The 6,000-nt window shown below is 44.5% G+C and overlaps 1 pseudogene across 1 annotated transcript; it reads left to right on the top strand.

The window, feature by feature from the left end:
* The first annotated feature begins 253 nt into the window (after positions 1 to 253).
* Positions 254 to 3,304, top strand: LOC102925023 (granzyme E-like; annotated as a pseudogene). The gene is made up of 5 exons (XR_013042421.1): positions 254 to 430; positions 1,483 to 1,632; positions 2,071 to 2,206; positions 2,404 to 2,664; positions 3,054 to 3,304. The product of XR_013042421.1 is annotated as a granzyme E-like (transcript).
* The last annotated feature ends 2,696 nt before the right edge of the window (positions 3,305 to 6,000 follow it).

The raw sequence follows: 6,000 nt of genomic DNA, 5'->3' as shown, positions 1-6,000 counted from the left end.
AAAGCTAAACAGAGAAACCCTGTCTCGAAAAAACCAACCCCCCCCCAAAAAAAAAGATGTAAAATGTAAGAAAAGACACACTTTTTGCTCAGGGCAGTCACACTGGACTTCACTGGGTCTCAGGCCCTCCTCAGCCACAGCCTAAACACCCTCTTTTCTTGGTCTTCATTTCCACTTAGCTCATAGGGGGTCAATGTGGTGACAGTGTCATTTTGACCCAAACCAGAAAACTTTCTTAATTACTGAAGCCAATCAGCGCAGAGGTGCACTATTGTACAATGTCTGTGAGGTCACTGAGCACTGACCTCCTTCATCCCTTCAAGGACTGTGTCTACTCTGCACTCCTCCAACCTGAGCATCATCCTGGGAAGATGCCACCAGTGCTGATTCTCCTGACCCTTCTTCTGATGCTTGGAGCTTGTGGAGGTGAGTGAACATCCCTGTCCCAGAGGTGACATCCCATAATACCTCCCAGATTCTTTGCTCAGCTTAGTTAGGAAATGTCCTGCACTGAACCAGGAGATGTCTGAACCTCAGGTCCCATACCACATCCAGACCTGGAAATCTATCACTGGCTAGATGTTTAACAAGGTCTGAAGAAGGGAGGTGTCCTCAGAAGACTTAGAGGGCACTAGCTTTTGCCTGCTCTTCTTCATCACCTGGAGAGATGATAATTCCTAAAAGAAAAGCAGCAGAGAATGAAAAGATATTAAGAAGTACATCATTAACTTTACTAGAGCCCAGGGCAAGGACAGGTTTAATGACCAGCCTGCAATGGTGTAAAGGACACTGGCTCAAGAACATTAGCATCATTTAGTAACCTATGCCTTCAGCCTGCTGAAGAAAAAGGACCTGGGTGACAAGATGCCTGCATTCCACGTTCCACTAGCTTTGCTGTCCAGTTTTGGTGGCCTCTCCACTTCTTCCTGCAGGTCCCCAGCTGTTCCCATCTTTGCCATCACACTATTCCAATGTCCCCAAGGCCCTGAATCCCATGAGCTCTGAACCACCAGCCCTTCAAGTGGAAGTCATTATCCATGCAACCAAAGCATTTACTGAGAACACAAGATGTGTTGGGCACCAGAATAGGAGAATTTTAGAAACTTCCTCTCTATAGAGTTTGGGGGTATAAGTAACAAACTGTCACAAATAAGACATTAGAGGTGTCACGGAGACTCACTAACACAGAAAAAATAACAGTGAGACTCCCAGGATCCTCTTGACCTCTGTCATCATGAAGATAGAGCTGGTCCATCCGTGTATTTGTAAAGCAGGGGATGGAGGAAAAGTGTCACCCACCCCTTCTCAGAACAGGGCTCTGAGGCTAAAGATTCCACAAAGATTATTCTATGTGTAAGGAATTCTGTCTACCACAGGCCTGGGGGAACTGCAGATCCCACAGCCTTCACCTTCTCCTTAGATCTTCCCTCCTGATCTCAACTGCTGCTCCCAGACACCCCATATTCTAGTTTTTTCTTTCAGAGGAGATCATCGGGGACATGAGGTCAAGCCCAACTCCCGCCCATACATGACATTTATTAAGTATGTGGATGCCAATGGGAATAGGAAACGCTGCGGAGGCTTCCTGGTATGAGACAACTTCGTGCTGACCGCTGCTCACTGCCTGGGAAGGTGAGGAGAAGCAGCTAGCCCGAGCATTCTGAGACCCCAACAGGTGTTTGCATCCTCTACTTGTGGATGCTCCTGTTGGGGCAAACTAGAGGGCAGGACTGTGAAAATGGAAGTCTGAAAACAGGGACACTGAGGTCAAAGGGTGAGAGGTCAGAGCCAGCAGCACATTTGAGTTGAAAGTAGCTCCACTGCCCAGACTAAAGCAGTGGCTGAGGTTGAAAGGACGTGTTGAGAGTCTGTGCAAACTTTGGAGTATTTCCTAGAAGCCAGAGGGAGCCTCCAGGACTCTATGTTCTTGAGAAGCAGAGCAGCAGGTCAAACCCTGAGGCCTCCTGTCTCCTCAAGTCCCCTCAGCTAGAGCCCCTCCCTGCCTCTTACACCTCCTGGACTGTGTCCTCTCTCCCTCCACATCTCTCATCTCCACTCTGCTCTCTACAGCTCAATGAGAGTCATTCTTGGGGCCCACAACATCAAGGCACAGGAGGAGACCCAGCAGATCATCCCTGTGGCAAAAGCCATTCCACACCCAGACTATAATGCTGAGAACTGGTCCAATGACATCATGCTCTTGAAGGTGAGACCTGCCACCCCCCCCATCCAAACACCTCCACCCACACCTCACCCACCCCTGGTGCCTCTCCTTAATGCAAGGCTTGCCCCTCTCCTTCTGCTCTCATCCTGCTCCTTCCCTCCCTGCCATCCTGGTTGTCAAAGTGTCCCAGGTCAGCAGGCTCCTGGCTGAGCTGGTCTCTCCTGACTCTTCCCTATCAGCTGCAGAGGAAAGCCATTAGAACAAAAGCTGTGAGGCCACTCAAGCTGTCCAGGGCCAATGCCCAGTTGAAGCCAGGGTATGTGTGCCACCTGGCTGGCTGGGGGAGAAAGTCTCTCCATGCCACTAAAGGAACGGATCTCCTCCAAGAGGCAGAATTGACCATACAGGATGACCAGAAATGCAAACACCTCTTCCACTACTACATCAAGACCAAACAGATTTGTGCTGAAGACCCAAAGCAAATACAGGCTGCTTTCAAGGTGAGGATCAAGCATTTAACAGGCAAAATGCAGGGAGAGAGGAACCTGGGGGAGACCTGGGAGTGAGAATGGCCAAACCCTGAAGTCCCAAATAAGAGCAGAGACATCCCAAGAGTTCAGCTTTGAGTCCCTCCGTGGGTTAGCAAGAGTGGAAGTTGGGAAACATCCACCATCCCAAAGCACCATAAATTTTCCCAGAGTCTCCCTGAGGACTTCAAGGAGAGCCTTGGACTGAGCTAGAAGGAAAAGTTGGGTCTCCCTGGAACCCTGATCCTGAGGGAGTTTGAAAACCTGTCCTGGACCCGATCTAACAGTTAACCTTTCCAGGAGGAGGTACAGACAGCAGAGCCAAGGGAACCAGGCTCAGTTCTTCCTTTCCCTGCCCACAGGGTGACTCTGGGGGACCCCTCGTGTGTGACAACAGAGCTTATGGAGTTTTAGCCTATGGAAAAGCCAAGAGCATCGCTCCAGGAATCTTCACTAAGGTTGTGTCCTTCCTGCTGTGGATACGAAGAAGCATGAAGCCTTCTAACAGGTGCTAAAACCAGCTGTTCCTACCAGGTTGTCTGGGCACAGGCCAGAACCACATGGAGTGGGCAGCAAAGGGGAAAACTCATAATAAATTGATCTCCTCGATGAATACAGCTGAAGTCCTTTATTGTTTGAGCGTCTCTCGTGTGAAACTTGGTGGTCCAGGCAGCCTCGCCTGTCAGTTCTGGGCTTTTCCTCCTCCTTCTTCCCCAGCACCTTCCCCACCTGGAACTTCAGGCTAGAAAATTCCACATATTCACCACCCCATACATGGTGGGGTTAGTGGGTTGTTTGTTTTTATTTATTTTGTTATTTTTAGATTTTTTTTTTACCTTTTTAGAGCTTTATTAGGAGAAGGAGAGAGAGACACAGAGAGACAGAGAAACAAAGACAGAGAGACAGAGAGACCACACAGCAGGAAAGTACAGAGAGAATACAGAGAGAGCAGTTTTTATTTTTGAGACAGGATCTCACTATATAGCTCTGGCTTGCCTGGATTTTAGTGTGTAGCACTCCCTGGCCTTAACTCACAGAGATCTGCTCCATATGCTTCTTAAGGGATATCCAACTACATGCATAATTTAATACCCAGCTCTTCAAGGTTGGTTTTTTTTTTTTTTAACTTTTTAGGACCTTTAATGATCAACCATAAAATGCTACAACTCTGCTAAGATTTAGAAAATGGAGTACTTCAATGGCAAGTATGTCAAAATCACGATGTCAAAAGCATACAGCACAGGAAATATTGTGACTCTATTGTACAGGCAGACTAAGCACATACCAGAAATATATATACAAATGGACCAAAAGCAAATGAAAATTATCAGCATTATTACATAATCAATGCAAAACAAAACTGCAATAAAATATCACTACAAGCCAACTAAATTTGCTAATCAAAAACATTATGTATCTTGTGTTAGTATTTGAACCACTCCCAAACAGGATTTTCTTTTTACAGGAATCTCATTGCCTGGGCAAGTGGAACTCTTGCTATCTTTATCACAGAGTATTATCAACCACCAAGCCATTTGTAAAAGAAGTTACTGATGAGTAACCATGCATTTGAAATTCCAAGGGTAGGGGTGATCATTTATCATCCTCTTCATTTCACCAAAATTATTATGTTACCAGGGACACCAAAGATGGAATCCAAACCTTATTATGAGGTTGAATACATACTCCATTACCTCCAAGCTTATTAATGGCGGACTATCTAACAGTTATATTGTCAGTTCTTCATCATAGAAAATTGAAGACATGTGTCCACATAAATGTTTGCATATGGATATTTAAAGCAGTTTTATCCACATTTGACACAAAACTATTTATCCATAGCTAGATATTGTGTAAAGAAAATGTCTGGAAACAAGTCCATCAATAGGTAAATAAACCATTTTTAATGTATCCATACATTTTTTATTTAGTAATAAATATGAAAATCTTAAAAACATGCACAGCATCAAGTATTGAAAATTGGTATCATTAGGTATATTGAACATAAGAGTATGCTCCTACTGAGTTCCCTGATATTTTTCTTATAAATAATATGAAATTTTTCCATTATTCAGCATCTAGAGATCCATTTTGTTCAAGGTCTCTTTCTTAAGGCAACTGAAGCTTACTCTAAGCAACTTGAGATGAATGTAAATTTATTGAAAGAATGTATTGAAGTCTGATGTTAAAAAAGGATCAGTAAGCCGGGCGGTGGTGGCGCACGCCTTTAATCCCAGCACTCGGGAGGCAGAGGCAGGCGGATCTCTGTGAGTTCGAGGCCAGCCTGGGCTACCAAGTGAGCTCCAGGAAAGGCGCAAAACTACGCAGAGAAACCCTGTCTCAAAAAAAAAAAAAAAAAAAAAAAAAAAAAAAAAAAAAGGATCAGTAAGAAGTTTTAACCAAGTTTAGGAGATGAGTAAAACTAATGACACATGACAGGATATGATAACAACACGGTATCATTTTGCTGGACTTAGATGCTGTTATTATATCATCACAAGCACGACTGAATTATTCACTACTACATTTTCTTAGTTTCAAAATCCAGACAACTGTGTCCAGGTGAACTTAAAGCCTAGGCTTCAGACTGAAAAATCTAAGTTTTAAGAGAGTACTCTTCCCATTTACCCACAACCTAGAATAACTAGTGTTGTACTCCTGCTTATTACAAGTTATTTTGGTGATTTCTAGAATTTCATTAAGTGGAATTATAGCATATATATTATTTTTCAACTGGATCTTTTTATACAGCATGCTTTTTATATTTTTCTAAGGTTGGTTTTCTTACAACACAATCAGGAGTCTACACTCAGTCATTCCTTTTCATACTTAGCCCTCCACAAAAGAACCTCCTCAGGACCAGAAAAAGCCCTACCATTTCTAAACCACCTTCATCGAGTCCTCCAATTTGCCAGAGAATTAATAAGGCATTGGGGTGAAGGGAGATTGGACTCTGGGAATTTAGAAAGCCTTGGCATTCAGTTTCCCGTTTCTAGGACCTCCTGTCTCTCTAGCCAGTCAGATAGCTCTCACCACCTGAACTGTCTGCAGTCTGGAAGGCTGAGACATCCCTCTGGTGGCCACAGGCTAACCTGGCTGCCATTTCCCCACCCAGCACAGATCTCAGGCAACTTCTGTCCCCCTTCCTGTCCTTCCAGTGTTTTTTTCACATGACTTCCTCAAGCCACCAGTAGATTCTGTTCCAGCCCCACCTCCTCAGTCCTGATTTAAACCAGCCTTTTATTCATTTATAGGTTCCAAACCCTTGGAATCTCCTCTACCTCTTAGTCCAGTTAGACTTAGCCTTCC

The sequence above is a fragment of the Peromyscus maniculatus genome, chromosome 9, assembly GCF_049852395.1.
Source record: "Peromyscus maniculatus bairdii isolate BWxNUB_F1_BW_parent chromosome 9, HU_Pman_BW_mat_3.1, whole genome shotgun sequence".
NCBI classification, from domain to species: Eukaryota; Metazoa; Chordata; class Mammalia; order Rodentia; family Cricetidae; genus Peromyscus; species Peromyscus maniculatus.
This window is presented reverse-complemented; position numbering and strand designations above follow the sequence as displayed.